Source organism: Mandrillus leucophaeus, unplaced genomic scaffold, assembly GCF_000951045.1.
Source record: "Mandrillus leucophaeus isolate KB7577 unplaced genomic scaffold, Mleu.le_1.0 Scaffold172, whole genome shotgun sequence".
NCBI classification, from domain to species: Eukaryota; Metazoa; Chordata; class Mammalia; order Primates; family Cercopithecidae; genus Mandrillus; species Mandrillus leucophaeus.
The window spans coordinates 3,144,761-3,166,019 of NW_012101721.1; positions in this window are offsets into that span (position 1 = coordinate 3,144,761).

Below are 21,259 nucleotides of genomic sequence, written 5' to 3' on the forward strand. Positions count from 1 at the left end.
AGTCTTGCTCTATCACCCAGGCTGCAGTGCAGTGGCACAATCTTGGCTCACTGCAACCTCCGCTTCCAGGTTCAAGTGATTCTCCTGCCTCAGCCTCCCAAGTAACTGACATTACAGGCACCCGCCACCACACCCAGCTAATTTTGTATTTTTAGTAGAGACAGGGTTTTACCATGTTGGTCAGGCTGGTCTCAAACTCCTGACCGTAAGTGTTCCACTGGCCTGAGCCTCCCAAAGTGCTGGGATTATAGGCCTGTATCCTCTCTTAAACCCAGCTTTGTCATTCTGCTAGTTGTCTCATTCATGAGTTAAACAAATCTTTGACATGTAATTGTTTGAGAAATAGATTTTTTAATCTTTTGAAGAATATTACTTTAACAGTGTACGTGACTCAAAAAATAAGCATTCACAGGAAAATTCCGTAGCTGGGATGGATTAGGAGGCTGAGTGAGCTCCACTGTCCCATTTATTCTCCCCTCCTCTGGCCCCCTCCAGGCCAACACATTCAACTCATACCCCAGCACGCCCACCAGCAGCCCAAAAGGCCTGCAGGAAATCCTGCACACTTCTTCTTTTAATGGAGATCTGTGCTTCAACTTCGGCCGTTGTGGTTGTAGTACTTACTACAACTAAGTAAGAAGTGGTTGACCCCAAATCTTACTGGGACACAGGCATGTTTCAGGTAATTGAGAGCATGACAACCTCTCCAGGAGTCAGAGATAAAAGCCAGAAGAAAGGGCAATGTTGTCTGACAGCCTAGGGGCTGGTGGATCCTTTATGTAAATGACTTGAAAAATAAACACACAAGAAAAGCAGCAACTGTGAAGCTGTGGTTTCCAGAAGATGGGAAAAGCTTGTCTGAAGTTTAGCCCTTGCTTTCCATGTTGAGGAGCAAGGGCGAGGGCTACTGGTGTGCATGCGTGTGTGTGTGTGTGTGTGTGTGTGTGCGCGCGCACACATTGGGGAACAGGAAATGAGACACTGCTGATTCAGGTTCACCCTCAGTAGGGTCCTACTCAAACCACACATCTTCTGGAAATCTTCCCTGACCACTGACCATTGGATATCCCAGTAGTATGGCCCTTCTCTGGACCACACAGACCATAGAAGGTGGACTTGGGACTTAAACTTATCTAACTCCAAAGCCCTGGCTTTTCCCTCTGTAACTTGTGACCCACCCATCCCCCTTGTGTCCCAGTGAGCTTGATCAGACACAGATTGGTGCATTGTCTGTACTTTGTCCTGGCTGAAGGGGAGAGCAGAAAAGCTTCACTCTCTACTCAGTCTCCTTGTAAAAGTCAGAGCTCCCTGGACCAGGCACACCCATGTTCGCTGCAGCATTATTCATCATAGCAGAAGGGGAACTAACATAAGTGTCTACTAATGGATGAGTAGATAGAGAAAACACGGTATCCACATACAATGGAATATTATGCAGCCTTAAGAAGAAGGAAATCCTGATGGAATCTGACAGAGAGCCAAGAAGTAAACCCGTGCATCTATAGTCAATCAATTTTCAGCAAACGGGCCAAGAACACACAGTGAGAAAAGGGCAGTCTCTTCAGTGAGTGGTGTTGGGAAAACTGGCTATCCACATGCTAAAGAATGAAATTGTACCCTTATCTCACCCTTTATATAAGAATCAACTCAAAATAAAGACTTAAATGTAGCACTTGAAACTGTAAAACTACTAGAAGAAAATATAGGGGAGAAGCTATAAGACGTTGATCTGGGCCGGGCACAGTGGCTCATGCTTGTAATCTCAGTACTTTGGAAGGCTGAAGTGGATGAATCACGAGGTCAGGAGTTTGAGACCATCTTGGCCAACATGGTGAGACCCCGTCTCTACTAAAAAACAAAACAAAACAAAAAAAACAAAACAAAAATTAGCCAAGTGAGGTAGTGGGCACCTATAGTCCCAGCTACTTGGGAGGCTGAGGCAGAGAACTGCTTGAACCCAGGAGATGGAGGTTGCAGTGAGCTGAGATCACATCACAGCACTCCAGCCTGGGTAACAGAGCAAGACTCCATCTCTAAAAAATAATAATAAATAAAAAAGATGTTGATTTGGCAATATTTTTTGCATATGACCCCAAAAGCACAGTCAACAAAAGAAAAATCAACAAATTGAATTACATCAAGCTAAAATGTTTCTGTGAAGTAAAGGAAACAATAAATTTAGAGAAAATAGTTGCAAGTCATACATCAGATAAGGAGCTCACATACAAAACATGTAAGGAACTCAAACTACTCAATACCAAAATAAAAAATAAGCCCGTTTAAGAACGTGCAAAGAACCTGAATAGGCGTTTCTCAAAAAAAAAGACGTGAAAGGTCAACATATATTTTTTTAAAATGCTCAACATCACTATTCATCAGGGAAATGCAAATTAAAACCACAATGAGATGTCACCTCATGCTGGATAGATTGGCTATTATCAGAAATATGATAGACCACAAATGGTGCCAAGGATGTAGAGAAAAAGGGAACACTTATAAACCGCTGGTGGGAATATAAATTAACATTTTGGAGAATAATATGCAGATTCCTCAAAAAACTAAAAATAGGATTACCATATAATCCAGCAATCTCACATCTGGGGTATGTCTCCAAAGGAACTGAGATCAGCATGTTGAAGAGATATCTGTATGCCCATGTTTATGGTGGCATTATTCACAATAGCCAAGATTTGGACACAATGTAAGTGCCCATCAACAGATGAACACTGAACAAAACAATGTGGTATATATATCCACAATGGAATACAATCCAGCCTTTACAAAGAATGATATTCTGTCATTTATGATAACTTGGGTGAATCTAGGAGACATTACACTAAATGAAATAAGCCAAGCACAGAAAGACAAACATTGTATGATCTTGCTTATATGTGGAATCTAAAAATTCGAACTCATAGGAGTAGAAGGTAAAATGGTGGTTACCAGAGCCTATTGGCAGAGTAGGAGTTGACTAAGTTTTAATTAGACAACAGGAATAAGTTCTGGTGATACATCGCATAGCAGGTGACTACAGTTAGTAATGACAAGTTGTCTATTTCAAAATTGCTAAAAGAATGAATTTTGAATGTTCTCATCACAAAAAAATGGTAAGTATGTGAGGTGATGGGTACGTTAATTAGCCTTATTTGCTCATTCCACAATACATACATGTATTGAAGCATTACATTGTACCCCACAAATACATTCAATTTATTTTTCAATAAAAGTACAATTTTTTTTAGAAAAAGAAGAAAATCCTGTCACATGGATGAACCCTGAAGATAGCATGCTAAGGGAAATAGGCCAGGCAGAAAAAGACAAATACTGCATGATTCCACTTATATGACGTATCTAAAGGAGTCAAATTCATAGAGACAGAAGGTAAAATGGTGGTGGCCAGAGGCTGCGGAGAGAGTAAAATGGAGAATCCGTGTTGAATGGGTATAGAACTTCAGGGTTGCAAGACGAGAACGTTCTGAAGATCTATTTTACAATAACGTAAATATTCTTAACATTATCAACCTGTACACGTCAAATTATTAAGACGGTAAATTTCACGTTATGTGTTTTTTTTTTTAACCACGATAAAAGAAAATAAATGGTGATCCCCAATGGAGTTCACATGCACACACCCGACCTGCAGCAGAAAGGAATGAATGGACCCCTGAGCTCGCCATGGGCCTCCATGTGCAGCATTTGAGAGGCAGCCACCACCACAGGAGCCACCAGGCTGGGAGACTGTCATCAGGAGACCCAAGCAGCCCCAGAGGCAATGGGAGAGACAGATGAGAGTACGTAGGTAGCTGCCGGGAAGACAGACCTGCATTTGAATCCTGACCATGCCACTTCCCTAGATGAGTCACTCAACCTCTGTGAGGTGCAGTGGCCACATCAGATGGTCTCTCTCCCTCCAGTGGGTCTCGGTAAAGAATATCTGCGTAGTACAGAGTGTCACTTTACTCAATAAATATCCACTCATTCAATTACAGAAAGCTACAAGTGAATAACAAGCAGGGGAGATCTCAGCAATAAAAAGCGACCCTGTTCTCTTACTCAGTGCTTCTTTGTGGACTGTACAGTGCTATTTCTGGGCAGGGCCCTCGAGGATGAATCTACAAAGTTTATAGTACTTCTGCTTCCACCGAGTTGAAAGAGTGCAATAGAGCCGGCCTCACTGGCTTCAAGGTCTCTTGCCACCCCTTCCCCCAGGAACTGAGCTCCAGAATCCCCTCTCCATTATCCACCTCCCCGCCCCCCACTATTTGCATGTAAAAGAAAAAGGAAGAAAGAGAAGCCTGGGATCCTGTTTACTATGAATGAGAATTTGTCTGATTTCTCCAGCTTTTGCGAGAGCTGCCCCTGAGCTCTGTCTGCACAGCAAAATCCAGACCTCAGAAGTATCTAATTTGGAAATTATGGGCTGTCCGAGTGGCAGCTCTCCAAGCTGTTAGCTTGATGCTTGTCCTGGTCCCTCTGCAGGTAGCAGTTCCAATCAGTGATAGGCTCTGCCACCTTAGCTCTGCTCATTAGAGCCAGGGCCAATTATGTCCCAGCCCTGGAAGCTGAACCTAATAGCAGCCTCTGGTTCCAAGGGCTGTTCCCCAGTGGGTGGGACAGAGCAGGCCAGCAGCAGCCTGGGCTGGGGAGGAGCATGGAAGATCTGTGCCCTCCTGGGTGGTAGGGAAGCCAGGCTGTTGAAAAAGAATTCAAAGGACAGAACAAGACTTTCTTAGCTCCCCTCGGGCTCCCAGCTAGCTGGTGACACAGCCGAGACCTGCAATTAGAAAAACAACTGCCTGAGGCAACAGCTCTGCTGGTTAAATGGTACCTAACCTGAGTATTTAGCAGTTTTTATATATAAACACACACATCCCTGTAACACACAGTGTATGGGTTGTTTTAATTATTATTTTAAAATGATTTTCTGCCCTCATCTTTTGATAAATGCTGTTATCAGTAATTTCCTCATTTTGTGCTTTGATTTTCTTTCTTACTACATATGTAATCTCTGACCCACATGGGTGATACGGAATGCCAGGTGTGGGCCTACAAATGTCACCAGAAAAAAAATGAGAGAAAAGGTTGTGTTTACTCCTTCTGAAAACACAGTCCTTTATGGTTTCTGTTGGAGAGGTCACAGGATCACCCTGGCACTGGCATGTGGATGTACTCCTTCCTTCAAATGCATCAGCTAAGATTAAAGCACTAATTTATTTGAAAGGCTATGTATCAGTTTTGATCTGGCGGAAAAAAATACTGGTCCACGACAACTTATGCTGTGTGTATATCATCACCAACAAGCTTTGATTATTGTGTGTGCGTGCGTGTGTGTGTGTGTACACATTTACATATGAATTAGGATTTATTGAATGCCCACTATTTTGGCACTGTGGACTATACTCCTATATTTAAAAGCAGTCTCCAACTTACCCAAGTTCTAAAATTTTGCAATATATTCATTCCTTTATATGTACATCCTCTTGACAAATGTTCAGGGTCTACTATGCACTAAACACCAAGGGCAAGATCTTATGTGAGGTCATTACTGACCTCACATGCTAGGGGCAGCGATGGGGCTGGGGGAAATAAGAGGCAAGCCATCACATACACTGTGATATATATCATAATGAAAGTGAAGAAGATAAACCTAGCATATGTAGGAAATATGATCAGGGCAGCGTGGAAATATTGTATCAGAGAGATCTAGGCTCAAATACCAGCTTCAGTTCTCACCACCTGTGTGGCCTTGATTCACAATTTACTTTCTATCTCTGAGTCTCAGTTTCCTCATCTGTAAAATGGGAGTAATAATTTCTATCTTTTATGACTGTCACAAAGATTAAAGCTGATGCATATAAGGCAGATAATATAGTCAGTATTTAAAAGTGGTAGATATTATTCACTTGGATACATTGAATGCTACTGTGGGCAAGAAAGCATCTGCTTGAAAATGCACACCTTAATAGAGTATGTGTTTTAAAACAAGGTTTGTCACCCTCAGATGCAGCTCTGGATGGACAAAGGAGGAAAAGTGCGGGTGTCGTTGCTTATAGTCTATAAGGGACTTCATCCAATCCAATACCATCATTTTAGAATAAAAAAATCATAAGACAAAAAAAGTAAACTATACCTAGGCCACAAATTAGGTGACAGAACTGAGACTAGAACCTGACTCCTAATTCTAGAGACCTCCATAAAGACCCATGTGAGTCCATTTTTCTTAGAAAGAAAGCCGAGCAGTGAGAACTAAAAAAGGAAGATCTCCTGGAAGCAGAGAATAGTAGTAGTTACCAGAGGCTGGGAAGGCGAGGGGGAGATGGAGAGAGGTTGGTTAATAGATACAAAAATTCAGTTAGATAGACAGAATAAGATCTAGCATTAATAGTACAGTACAGTGACTAGTTAGCAATAACATATTGTATCATTAAAAATAGACAGAAGAGAAGATTTGGAATATTCTCAACATAAAGGAAACATAAATATTTGAGGTGACAGATATCCCAGTATCCCTCATTTGATCATTACACATTGTATGCAAGTATTGAACTATCACATGTACCTCCAAAATATGTACAACTATTATGTATGTACTGCTAGTCAGCAAATTAGCAGATTGCCAAATCTTCACAGAAACTGGGCAGTGGGCCCCAAGGAATAGCGCTGTGGGTCTGGGAAGAAATCTATGGGATTCCAGCTCTACTTTTCATTTCTTTGCATTCTGTGTCCATTCTACTACATTTTCCTGGATCTCTGTGTCTGGCAGACAGAAACTCAGCAGCTATGATTAGAGGCACTATCAAATTGACTGTCTTCAGACAAGCTGCTTATTTCAACCATTATCCCAGTTGGGGCTGCTCCAGGGCGAAGGCTGCCAGTGGACCCTGCCCTCTCCTGGCTGGCATTGGTGCCCTGCCCTCCCCAGCCACCCCCGGCCCCAGCAGCATTTGTGAGCTGCCACAGGCTGATGGAACAGGGACTGGGCAGGACAGGGAGAGAGGACGTGGGGACATTCAGGTGGGCAGACTTTCTTGAGCTGGGTTCTGCCCCAAGCTGGACTGGCTGTAGTCTTGACCTAGGGAGACACCCGAGCTGCCAGCCTCCAAAAGCTTCCTGGGGTCAGAGGCTCCACCTGTTGCTCAAGAGCTCCCTGGCTCCTTCTTTAGACAGAAGAATGTCAGAGGCACTGCTTGGGGGCCCTCCGCCCTGGTCCCTCCTTGCTGCCAGGCTTTGGGGCAGGCACCCTCCCTGGCCTGTGGGAACTTGGCTGCTCAGAGGCACATGGACACTGCTGGCCACATGTGCCCCTGTCCCTGCCCTTTGCTCATCTCCTCCTACCAGGATTATGGACTCCTGGGGCTGTGACATTACCGTGGAGACAGGGTGTGGGGAGATGCTGCAGAGGGCAGAGAGCTGCCCAGGGATGAAGACGAGATGAAAGCCAGACAAGCTGGGAGGCTCCAGCATCCTGTGCACTCGGGAAGGTAGTGCAGGCCCCATGCCAAGTCCCAGGTAGAGCCACCAAGACCTCAAATCCCAAAGCTGGCCTGAGAACAGCTCCTTGGAAATCCCCTGTACCTCCTTCTCTGATACCTTCCCTCGCCTATCACAGTGAAGGAGTTAACTTGTTTCTCCAGACTTACTCAAGTCATTCAACAAGTAACTACTAAGCTATGGACTGGGTCATCAGAGACATCCAGATTGGAAAGCCCAGGAGGGCAGGCTCTGAAGGCTCAGCCCTGCTGGGAGATACTACAGACAGCACCAAATGTTGCCACCTGGGTGCTAAGACAGGCCTGTTGGAAGATGAATCTGCAAGGTCACAGGATCCTCATTTACAGGGGCCCAGAACACCTTGCTAGCACCATCAGCATCCCCTATGTCCTTACAGACTGGCCAGCTGGGCAAACTTAACGATGGGGCTCCCAGTGGGTCTAGGGTTTGTTTCAGAGAGTGAGTCCTGCTAGTTTTGTCCAAGAGGTCCTTGATCTTCTCTTCTATGGAGTGTACAGGTCCCAGGCCTCCCCTCTACCACCCCCAGCAAAGCTGAACTCAGTGGTAGGAGTCAGGAAGCCCTCCTTACCCCTGCCTCCACCCCACACATCAGAGAGCAGCAGTAAAATGACTTCTGGAAACACACCCTGGGTACAGTCAAGCCCCGTCCAGATGCAGGCGTTGTTCCTATTATTACTATTGCCTGGTGGAGATCAGGGATCCCCCAAGGCAGACTGGAGTATATGAGAGAAGAACGTTGCTTTGTGTGAGGCATGGTGAGAGTTAAAGTCTTGGATTTTAGTCCTGACTCTGTCCCCAAGAGATCCTGGGTAATTCACTTGGCCTACTGGAGTTCAGTGTGCTCATCTGTGAAATTAGAGCATTAGTCTGAGATCCTGGTGTACAGGAGGCATTTAATAAATGCTTGTAGAATGAACACTGAGTAAACAACTTCAAATCCCTGAGCTCCTTATGACTATATAAAGCACTTAATATGCACACCCAGCTGCCCTCATGGGGAGCAATTCCTGGGTTTCTTATGACTACAAAAGACATTTAATATGCATGCCCAGTCACCACCCTCACTGGGCCTGAGTCCAGCTGGAACATTCAAGGGACCCCCTTCCTTCCCCTCTCTTCCTCCAAACTCCCTTTACTTTACCCCCTTACCAACCATTGTGCCAGCAGGTCAGTGAATCCTTTTTAATCCTGAACTCCCAGTTGTACTAATTGCTTTCTTTCTTGTCCTCATTTGCCTTCTAACTCAGGAGATGAGGCTTCAATGAGACAAGTGGGCAGCTATTCCCAAACAGGTGACTAGGAAGGAAAACAGTCCTGCTCTGGAGGAAACAAAAGATGTCTATAAGGAACAGGAGCCACCAAAGCAGGACGCTCCCTCACAGGAGTAAAGAGTGTTCCCCTCCGACCCCCAAGCCTCCCACACCCACCAATTCATGTCCACCCAGAATCTCAGAAGGTGACCTCACTTGGAAGTGGTATTCGCAGACATTATTAGTTAAGGATAAGACAGGTTCATACTGAATTAGAGTGGACCCTAAATTAATGTCTGGTGTACCCTTATAAGAAGCAGAGAGGAGACAGAGAGCCACGGGGGAGAGACAATCATGTGAACACAGAGGCAGAGACTGGGGTGATGCTGCCACATGCCAAGGAGCACCAGGAGCCATGGGGAGCTGGAAGAGACAAGACAGGATTCTTTCCTGAAGGCTTCAGAGGGAGCGTGGCCATGCAGGAGCAGGTATCATGCTCCATGCACGAGCAGTGTTTAAGGCATGTAGCTGTGAGCTCTGCAGAGGTTCTCCCACCTTCCCTCTCCCTCTGGAGACCTTCTGGATGCCCTGGGTCTCAGGGAGCCCACACAGGTGGGCAACACAACATGGTCTGCTCTACATGCTTCTGAGCAAATCTCAGCCTGCTCTGCAAGAGGAAAATATTCATTCATTCACTCCTTCATCCATGCAACAAGTATTTATTGGCATCCTACCACCTCCCATGCATATGCTAGATGGAGCACCCAGAAACTCCCCTTTCTCCTGCCCCCTCCTTGCTGCCCAGTTCCTAAGATCTTACTGATGATGTAGGAGTAATCTATATACCTTAGGTGGTTATTATTGTTAAAGACAATAGCACAGCATTCAAGGAGCATTTGCACGTCATGTGATATACTGAGCAGCGACTTGCCTACAATCTGCTTCCCTGTGAGAAAACGGGGATGTTGGTGGTGCCGTAGCCCCATCACGTAAAGTGAACCCCTCAAAATACATAAGTGCAAGCCTGGTCCTACTTTTACATTTCACTTATCTCTATTTCCCAGGCAGTGGAGTATAGCTGAATAATAAGGCTCACCAAATCAGCAATTTTGAACCCAGAAATGAGAAGAAAGGACAAGAGGATGATTTTTGGAGCTGGTTAAATTGGGGAAACTTTTAATGCAGCTACCTGCAGTCACAGTGTGGTGCACACCACCTGTGGCCATTGGGCATGGAGTTTGGCGTGGCAAGAAGTGGGCCATGTCAGTGACGGGTCCCAGATCTGGGACTGGTCTGCTTCTAAGCAGCCATGAGACCCTGAACACGTTACTTCCCTCTCCAAGTACAATTTTCTCATTCATGTGTAGAGTTAGTGTAGGTCTCTTTCTTTACAGCTGTGACACTCTGGAATGTCTCGTCTAAATCACTTGCTGGAGGAGCATTCCAGCCTGCCTTAGTAATGTGGAGGCCTTCAGGGATGAGCAGAAGACAGTGCGTGCTGCTGTCTTATTACGGTGAGCACGCGTGTTTGCGGGGGCGGGGCTTGATGACAGTCGCACTTTGTGCAGTGCAGTGGGCAGGCACCTGGAGATAGAGAGGTAAGGACTCCATTCCAGTCTTTGAGGAATTTACCATCTAGGGAAGGAAACAGGCCTGTAAATAAGCAATGACAACACAACTCAATATTGTATGTTAGAGAAATACAGACGAGAGGGCCCTGGCCAGGCAGGTGAAAGAGTGTAGGAAAGAAAATCGGGGAAGCCTCCCTGGAAGAAGTGATGCCTGGGCTCCGTTTTAAAAGCTGAGTAGGAGTTAACCTTATAGGTTAAGGGCTGGAGCATTCCGGCAGAGAAAACAACACAACATGATAGAAGGTTCCAGGTGGCACACTGGGTGCAGAGGAACAACAGTTGTCCACAGATTCATTTTCTTTCTTATTCCCTGTAACCTCCACCCATTTCATCTCTCTCGTCGACATCTTTATACCCACTTGCCACCCTCTCTTCACCTTTCTTCTTTTTCTTCCATTCTCTGTAGATATGGAGAGGAATGGGTTCTATGAACCACGGAGGGAGCAGAAGACAACAGCAGGATGAGAAGACCTACACTGGAGGTGTGTACTGGGTGGTGGCAGCAGCCCCTCCCCTCCCAGCCTCAACTGAGGGCACCACTTCTGCTGCAGCCCTTCCAGGACAGTGCTCAGCCCCACATCGCTGTGCCTCATTACCACCTCCCCTACTCTCTCATGAAGACTGTTCCTTTCAGGTGCCCACCAGCCATTTATGCTCACTCTATCTCTCTTTGTCACTGTCATCTATACATTCCTGGTCACTTCCCCTCCCTCACTGCCTTTGGCACCCAGGTCACTGTCTTCCACTCCAACCCAAGTTGTGCCATGAACTCAGGAAGTGAAATCAGCTTCCAACAGCTTGGCCTCTTGATGCCTGGCCTCCTACTCCCCAAGCACACCCTCCACGTTAGTCACCTGCTCCTACGATTGCATCCTGAGCACTGACATCGCCAGGGGTGTTCCCCTCTGAGCTTAGAAATTTAGTTGCTCCACTGTATGACCACAATTGCCTCTGCAACCTAGCTCAAGTTCTCAATGATTCTAAGTATACCAGTTCTCTGATTTCATCAGTACCATCAGTCCACCGATTCTATCAGCCTATCTTCCCTTCCCTTTCAATCTGGCTTAGGTTTCTGGCCCAATACGCATACACTTTTACCAATATCCCTAATTCCCTTGCTTCATTGTTCTTAAATCATCCTTGGCTTCTCTCCTCCCCTCATCCTCCATAGCCCATCAATCACTGAGTTCTGGCGAATTTAAGATACATTTTCAGGTCTTTCAAGTCTTCCTACCTCCACTGCTCCTCCCTAATCCAGGCTGCCAGCATTGCCGGCCTGAACAACTGCAAACTCCTAGGTACTCTGTTTCCAGTCTTGAATCTTCTGTAATCAGTTCCCCCACATGGCAGCCTCTGTGATTTTTTTTTTTTTTTTTTTTTTTTTTTGAGACAGAGTCTCACTGTGTTGCCCATGCTGGAATGCAGTGGCGTGATCTCAGCTCACTGCACCATCTGCTTCCTGGGTTCAAGTAATTCCCGTGCCTCAGCCACCCCAGTAGCTAGGATTACAGGTGTGAGCCACCACATCTGGCTAAGTTTTGTAGTAGAGATGAGCTTTTGCCATGTTAGCCAGGCTAGTCTCAAACTCCTGGCCTCAAGTGATCTGCCTATCTTGGCCTCCCAAGGTGCTGGGATTACAGGCATGAGCCACCATGGCTGGCCAGTTTTTGTTGTTGTTTATTTGTTTTACTGCAAATTGAATCACTGGAGTTGTTCCTGTGCTTAAAACCCAATCCTTCAGGATGGCCTCTTGTTTCCCTCAGGATGGAATCCAGTCTCCTTCATAACACGTCAGGGTTCATAGTCTGGCCCCTGCCTATGCCTTTGGCCTTACCTTGTACCATCTTCACTTCAAATTCCGTTCTTTAGCCACTGAGTTTCTTCAAAACTCCATGGTCTAACCTGAGCCAGGTGTGGAGGAAAAAGCCTGGGCAGAAGTGAGTTCTAGTCCAGCTCTCCTACTTCCCTGCTGTGTAACATTGGGTTCTTCCAAGTATAACTCTCTATGCCAATTCATACCTGGTCTAATGTTCTCATCTGCAATGGTGTCTTTCTTCCCTCCAGAAGAGAGAATATAAAATTTGGAGCACAGTTTGGGAAGGGTTCTACGGACATTTCTATCCTCACTGATAATTATGGTAAGGATAATGATAGTGAATGTTCACTGAGAGCTTACCATGCATCAGGTACCTAGGCAAGCACTTTTTGTGCATGACTCATTTACTTTGCACAAACCCCAATCGGGTAAGTACATGGTCATCCTATTTTATGAAGAGATAAACAACTGCATCTCAAAGGGGTTATAGTAACTTGGTAGAGGTCACATAGCTCATGACTGATAGAACAAAGATCTGATCGTGCATTAGCCTGGCTTCTGAGTGCTCTGAACCACTTTGTTAAACTAAATAACTAGAGGGAAAGGGGATGCATAGCCCACTTCTTAAAAGTGCTTTGTGGAAAGATAGGTTCAAACTGTTGCTGCTTTTGCAGGGTCTTGGGTGGAATTATGCTTATCTGTACCTTTTAAAGTAAGGACTAGTCCAATTCCCCAAACTCTAAACATAGAAATCACCAAAGCACTAAAGGCATCCCTCAATAACAGCTCTTTTCTGTCTTCAGGTCCCCAGGCTGACCTGAGCAAACACACCTGTGTATGTTTCCTCAACAGCCCCTGCCCCAGTACCTTTTTCTTCATGTGTGTGTCTGATTGAAGTAGGCTCCAACCATCCAATATTCCCCAACTTCCATGCCCTGTGACAACTGTAAAAAATTTCCATCCAACCTATAATGTCATCATGGCTGAGGGCAGCCAGATAGTGCAGGTTAAGGATGAAAGAGAGAAGGCATGAAGTATCTTGCTGACCTATGAGGTACCTCTAGTGGGGGATGCCTCAGACACTGCCGCTCTTGTTGAGCTGCAAGCAAAGTAGAGGGAGAGTGTCGCTATGGGGAAGTAAGCTGTCTCGCACCTACCCATCACTTATCCACTCACCCACTCTCACTTAACAATTTAAGTAACTACCAAGTGCCTAGCACCATTTTAGGTTATAATAGATTTTAGAGAAGCATGAGACAAATTCTCTGCTTCAAGGAGCTCACAGTCTGGTGGAGAAGACAAGAAATGCACAATTGAGAGATTAGCATTAAGCATTGAGTTGGCTCCTCACAGAAGACAGGCCACAAGGGAGATTTTGTGTCATTGGTCACCATATGACTCTAGAGGGATCCCAGACCTTCAACTATACATATTACTAAAGAAAAATCGTGTATGGAAACATGGATCCACCGTGGTGTGGGGGTGGGGCTGACATCCTCTGCCTGGGACCCTGGAAGCTAGTTTCTGCTTGTCAACACACTTCTCTTACTGACCCTGCCATAAATGAGTGAAAGAGTTGAAAGGGCTGAGTCCATAAAAGGGTGAACCAAGGAAGATGACCCAGGAACAGAACACCTACAGTGCCTTCTGAAATCTTCTACCACAGCTAAACGGTGAACATTTGTAGCTGGCCAGAAATAGATGCACATCAATTACAAAAGAGTCCTCCCCAAGAAGGGATTCATAGACCAACAAAAAGGCCAACAAGAGGGATTTCTTTAAGGATTGGAGAATCTCAGGGCCAGAAGCTGTTGTGTTCCATCCTCCTTTCTCAGGCAGGACCATACTTCATCTAAAAACATGATAGCATTCTCTCCTGCCATTAATGACTCCAGAAGCTGCAGAACACATGTTTCTGCCAGCTTTGGGGGTCTGCTCATGTGAAGTTCTTTGGCCCTCTCAATCCGGGAAAAGAAAAAAAGTCACCTTGTCCTTGTACACCAGTACATTCTCCTTATTTTTTGTTTTTAATAAAAAGTGGCCTGTGCCAGAGTGCAACATACCATGTGACATTGCCAATCAGGAAGGCTCCAACCATGAGATAGCAGACAAAGAGCCCAGGAAACCAGGAAGAAAAACCAGGCCATGAAAAGCCATCACCAGGATAACTGATGCCTCTTCCTAGCTCATGTGGGGTAAGATGGAAATGAATTCAGCTGCACCTAAATCAAAGGGATGACAAGCAATTCAAACCCCTATCTCGCTCAAAATGAGCAAGAGCTGCTGACAGGTGAAAGCCAAAGAATTTTGATGCAGATAAGTGTAGAGTGTGAGAAAGAAGTATATCCTCGAATTTTGTGAACGTTTTGGAAACATGATTTCAGAAATGTAAAATCAGGTGCTGAATTACTGCAAAAGGACAACAGCTCAAAGGGTTGTTTCTTACTTAAGCATCTTAATAATAAAAATAACAATCATTATAGCTAACATTTAAAGAGTGCTCACTTTTCCCAGGGATTCTTTCAAATGTCTTGTCTCTATTACCTTAATTAATTACTGTGACCCAATTAGGTTGGTATTAACATCCACTTACAGGTGAGAACCCCCAGGTGATAGAGGTTAATTAACTTGCTCATGGTCACATAGCTAGTAATTGTTAGAGTCAGAATTCAAATCCTGGAAGTCTAATAATTCCAGAGCCCACAGGTTTAGCTACCATATGGTGTTGTTTCTAAAGGGTTTAAATACGTGACTAAATATTGATATATGTCATTCATAAAACTCACTGTGAGGCTCAACAACAGAGGAATCTTCTCACTTATTGTGAGGTGAACACGATTATTAGTCCCTTATTTGTGCCTGAAATAACTGATGTGCAGGTTAAGTCCCCTGCCCAGGGACATCCAGGCCTCACTTGCCTCTGTCTACCAGAAAAGCACTGATCAGTTTTTTGTTTGTTTGTTTTTTGTTTGTTGTTTGTTTGTTTGTTGAGATGGAGTCTCGCTCTGTCACCCAGGTTGGAGTGCAGTGGCACAATACTGGCTCACTGCAACCTCTGCCTCCCAGGTTCAAGCAATTCTCCCGCCTCAGCCGCCCGAGTAGCTGAGACTACAGGTGCATGCTGCCACCCCCTAATTTGTTTGTGTGTTTTAGTAGAGACGGGGTTTCACTGTGTTGCCCAGGCTGGTCGTGAACTCCTGAACTCAGGCAATCTGCCCACCTCAGCCTCCCAAAGGGCTGGGATTATAGGCGTGAGCCACCGCGTCTGGCTGATCAGTTCATTTTTTAAAGGCAGCTCTCATGAGTCACTCCTGTGTCTGTGCAAGATCCCAGGCCATCCTGCCTTCATCTTTCTGTAAAATGCAGAAGCTTAGTCTTGGAGATATAACAAGTTTTCCTTCTATGGTAATAAGAAGGCAACCCCAAAGACCCAATTGTTGGCAGAAGTCTGGCTTTCATCCTTTGGACAGTTCAGTTCACCTCAAAGAGATGTGGGACAGAAGGTAATGTCATCACAATTCCAGAAGAGCTTGACAAATCATCCGTCCACACCTCCTCCCGGCTCCTCCCCCAGGTTGGAAGGTTTAGCTGACCCTGCCTCCTTCCTGCTCCTGCCGCCCTCCCTGCTTCTCCCACTGCTTGCTGAGGTTTATGCCCAGTGCATTTCATCCAAAGGGGCCCAGATCCAGGTACAGAACACTTCCTCACTGGTTCTCAAATTTAAGAATCCCGAGGAGTTATTTCATTCATCCTTCTCCATCTGCTGTCTCCCTCTTCACTTCCCTGGTATCATACACAAAGATTACTGCCCTTTCAGTTCACTAAAGAATTATCTGCTTATCCCTGTTCTCCTCCTTTTCTTGTTCTTTATGCCACTTACATATCAGAGAGGGCTGTTGCTGTAGCCTTAAACGGTCTGGTTTTGAATCTCTGTCTCACAAATGAAACGTGTGACCCTGTGCAAGCCACTTACCTTTCTAAGCCCATGCTTCTTCCTCTGCAAAATGGTATAATAAGTGTTACTCTGAGGCAGGAGGATCGTTTGAAGCCACGAGTTCAAGACCAGACTGGACAACAAAGCAAGACCCTGTATCTGCAAAAAAGTCTTTAAAAAATTAGCTGGGCATGGTGGCATGCAACTGTACTCCCAGCTGCTCAGGAGGCTGAAGCAGGAGGATCACTTGAGCCCAGGAGTTCAAGGCTGCAGTGAGCTATGATTGCACCACTGCACTCCAGCCTGGGTGACAGAGCAAGATCTCGCTCTAAAAAATGAAAATAAATAAATAAATAAATAAACAAACAAAAAATGTAAAAAACAAGGGTTCCTGTTTCACAGAGTTGTTTCAGGCTTGGGAGTTTAAAAGAGGAACCTACATCAAGTGCTGAACACAGTGCCTTGCAAACAGTAAGTGCACAATAAATGCTGGCTGTTATGATGATGAGGCCAGCAAAGGAGGGACGGGTGAACAGGACCACTTCTCATTCTAGGGAAGCCTGGTACTAAGCCACCTTCCCAGATCAAGAGATCCTGGGAGTTGCTAGTGATGGCGCTGCCTGGGGTAGCAGGTAGGAGAGGAGGCAATGATGTAGCATGTAACAAAAATAATTTTATTTCTAATGTCTTTCTCCTGCTGGGCCACTTAGAACCCAAACAACAACAACAAGGAGGGGGTGGAAACGAGAAGGGCAGGGACGTTCTGAAGGAGACTAATAACAAACGAACAGGCCCCAGGACTCCCTTTGGCTCCCAGACATCTGCAGGGGATTATGGTTGGGGCCACAGCTGCAGTTCTGTGCTGAGCCACAGCTTCTGGAAGGCAGGACTGCCCAGGAGCCTGTGGATGGGGCTCCTGGGAGCCAGGTCTGCCTGTCTTCCCTTACCGCCCTGTCTGGAAGCAAGCTGACATTACCTAGAGGGCTGCAGGGGAAACCAGAGGTTGTCCCTCCTTCCCCTCCGTGTCCCTTCAGACAGCAAAGAATTTCCTCATCTCCTCCTGGAAAAAGTAAAAATCCTTACAGGTGACATCAGATTATGACAAAATTGCCCAAACTACACTAAGCTGATGCCTAGATTCAACACATATTTAACATCAGCCTCTTTCAGGGCCTCCTAAGAGTCTACTTCTCCTCTGCTCTCACTTCTGTACACTGCCCCATACTCTCCCAAATGCTCCTAGCAGCTTCCAGGCCTCTGAGTTCAAAGCACTGCAGCAGCACAGTTTCTTCTATCCAGGGGAAGAGGGAGGCCTCAGACCCCAGTGTGTCATCTCTGGCTCCTTCCTATACACTGGAGCCACCAGGATCATTGATCCCTCTGCAGTGAAACACTCTCATGTATCCTAGGGAGAGAAGAGGCTGTGCCTTCCAAGGGCATCCCAGCTGCCAAGGGTGTTGACTTAACCCATTTACCAGATTAAGGTGAAAGGAAAAAGAAAAGAAAAATCTGCAATTCTGAGGGCAAATTTCTCTCCTTTCTCTGAACCCAAATCAAACCAAACCAAGTGGCTGAGTCTTATAGTTTTATTACTCCTCCATCCCCATGTACTGACACTATAATCAAGCTATTTTCCAAGCCTATGCATTTAGATAATATGATTTTATTGTTAAAAAATAAGAAAGTTTTGCATCCATTTTAGCACAGAGGAAATAAATCTTCAATTACATTGGTGATGGGAACAGGTGAGAGGCAAAAGTATATTAATATTAGATTCCAACACCATTAGAGTAATTTAAAAGGCCAGAGTTAACATTAGTCTACTGCTCAAATTGGTAAATAAGCAATTTGCACATCCTTAGTGGCTCCATGGTATATTCTGGAGAGCAGAAGGGCTTATACCTAATTCCAAGGTCCTCCCAGGGCCACAAAATGCCTTACTGGAGGTGAGAGGAGGGAAAATGGTGCTGGGGTTTAGCTAAGTGGCTACCTACAAGGGATGGTGCCTGCTGAGAAGTTGAATCAACCTGTGTCCTTTCTGCTGCCCATGGTTTCCAAGTGTTTCCTATATGCAGGATGCTCCTCTGCTAAGTAGAATACCTGGTAGGATGGAGAAGCTTCGGTTGCTAATTCCAATCCTGGTGTCCAGAAAGTGGAAAACTTACACACTTCTATTTAGGAGAACGTTAATAAAAGAAGAAAGACCACTGTATTTCTGGACTAAGGAAACAGCTTCCCTGTTTGGAGTCAGGGGCATCCAGCATGACCTCTGAGGAGCCCAAGAAGATAATCTAAGAATCTAAAGTCTTGTAAACTATATCCCAGGAAAATGCAAATAACTGGGCTGCTGTTCTAAGCTATTTTCAAGACCTCAACTCTTAGGTAACTGTAACCTGCTGATATACAACCTGATTCCGGGAGATATTGCAAATATGGCTTAGGGTTCTGGCATTATAAAACCTCAACTTGATTCTCCTTCCTTCCTAGGTGTTGAAGCACCTTCACTGCTGGAGATTCATAGGTATGAAGCCACAAAGGAGGGAGAAGTGATGGGTGCCAACACAAGATTGGCTCAAGGGAGTCTCATCATATCTGTCTCTCCTGGGCGATGTGCTCACATGTGTGCATGCATGTGTATGCAAACACACACAAAGACACACACATATACACAGTGCTATCTTCACAGTCACACTTTTTCCTTAACACTAAAATGCAACTTTTACTTGCAGGGGAGATGGAAACCACTCTCTCCAGGCAGAGTCCCCACATCTTTCCCCTTACACTTGTTTATTCAGAGAATGGTGACCCCAGACCTGTCTGGCTTCAGAAGGACAATCTCAGGAGTATATGAGGCCATATTTCTAATGACCCTAAGTTCCCATTTGTTTCCCATAGTATAAAAGAAAGAACAGAAGGGTTCTCTCAATTTCAGATTCTCCTATATCATTCTCAAGATAATTGCATTTTCTAGACAGAAATAATCTACCCTTGTAGGTGAAGGTACAAGACTGACTAGCCCACAAGCATTATTACTAGCCTTTTTACCCCTACAAGCCTCCTTGCTTATGGAGCACAAGAACCAAATCAATACAGTCAATATGTCACTTCCAGCAGGGCATGAGTGGCTACAAGCCTTGGGGAGCATGACGTGCTACTCGGCTGAACTAATCACTCCTTGGCATTTCAGGAGCACTTAGGTTAACAGATCACAGCACATGCATAATGAAAGACAATAACTCACCCAGAGGGGAGGGCAGGAGGGAAACACTGAGTTGACCCCCAGAGAGGGACAGTTAGTATTTACATAAGTCAACCTGAAGCCATATTGGTGATTCCTTAAAAGGGCCAAAAATTTTAGAAAGAAGAAAAGCCCATGAAGATCCTGGGGGAGAGGAGATTGGATTGCATCCTTACTTTCAGTAAAGAGATTTAATCAGGGGGATGGTCCTTCTACCAAGAGTCTCACGCTTGAAGAATTTAACAAGTATAACAGCAGGAGACAAAGGGTGAGATTAAATACCTTAATTTTATAAATTTCAAATGTATGAAATTTAGGAATATTTTAGATATCACCAAATGGTTGCCAAGGAATATGATTCTTTTAACTCTTAAAAACGCATTTTTTGTATCTTCAAGGGATTTTCTCAGATAGAATACCTGCTACCAAGTTTATGTAAAATAAACTTGCTTTCCATTTTCAAAATAAAATAAATGTATACAGACTCTCTAAGGAGTCTCAACTTTTGGGGAGGTAATTTGCTAATTCAGTGTACCTATGAATCACCCAGAAACATTGTTAAAATACAAATTTCCTGGGCCTCAGCTTGAGATTCTCATTCAGCAGTTTTTCAAGGAAGAAGCAAAAATACGCGTTTTTAACCAGCTTCTCAGGGAATTCATTAAAAAGAAAAAAAAAAAAACCTTAGAGAAATGCTACCCAGACTTCTACAACAAATCAGAACCTATCCATTTTCTGGGCACCTCAGGCTGTGCAGGGAAGGTAGAAGGAACTCAATGATCTTTAAGAGCTGGGACTACCCTGGCCCTCCCAAACCACTTCCCTGTCAGATGTCTGCATTCAGAGATGGCATCAAAAACCCCTGCAAACAAAATTCAGGAATTTTGAACACTAGGGAGGGAAGTCCAAGGCAGGGACTGGAACCTAGGAAACCAGCTTGCTGATTTTCTTGAAACTGGTCACGCTGACCAGTCTCTCTATCTGCCCACCCTCATCAAACAGCTGCATGGGGGAAAGACGATAAGTATGATTTCTTTTTCAAGTGGTCCTAATGCTGCAGGATGAATCAGAGATAAGCATGCATATTTGCATTTGAAGCAGGGTGGGAGTGGGGAGAATCATTGAACATCTAGCTCCCTAAGGAGGAGCAAAGATTAGCCTAAAAGGTTTGTAGCCTGGTCAAAATCCAGAAAGGCCTGGATCTGCAGAAGGATCTGGAGTGGGATCCACAAAGTGCCTCGCACCTCACTGCATCACCCCCTCACCCAACCTCAGGAGCCCCAGAACGAAAAGTAGTGGGGTGCCAGGTGGGGCAACAGTGACTTGCTCAGACAGCTTCCTTGTGGCTGAGAGCAAGTGCCTGTCCCCACGGAGCTGCAGTGCTGTGACTTGTGTCCATGGTGAAGCCTGTTATGTAGACGCACACGCACCCTCTTACCTCTACTCTTCAAGAGGAAGCACTCAAGGGCTGCCCGCCTCAGACAGGTATAGGAACGCGCTCTGTCTGGTGCTTAGAGCTGCCTCTTGTTTCCGCATACCACCCTAGAGGGGCTCTCGGTCCATCAGAGAGCCGGGTCGAGAGCCGGGTGGTCACCCTCCGCTACTGCCGCCACCGTCGCCTGCACTCCTGGGTCGAAACGGGTCTGGCACCCAAGCCTCCCTCCCCGATTAGGTGTCAATCCGAGAAGACGAAGGCGAGCGAAAGTTCAGGACCAAGGACAGCGGCAACCTGGGCGCGGGAGAATCCAGCCAGAAACTGCCTCTCCCCCATCCTTAGCTTCTGCCTTAGAAACTGAAAAGGGTCAGGTCGCACCAACACATAGTTGCCAAAAACAGCCCTTCTTCCTCCGGAAGAAGTCGGAAACTCTGGCCGCGAGC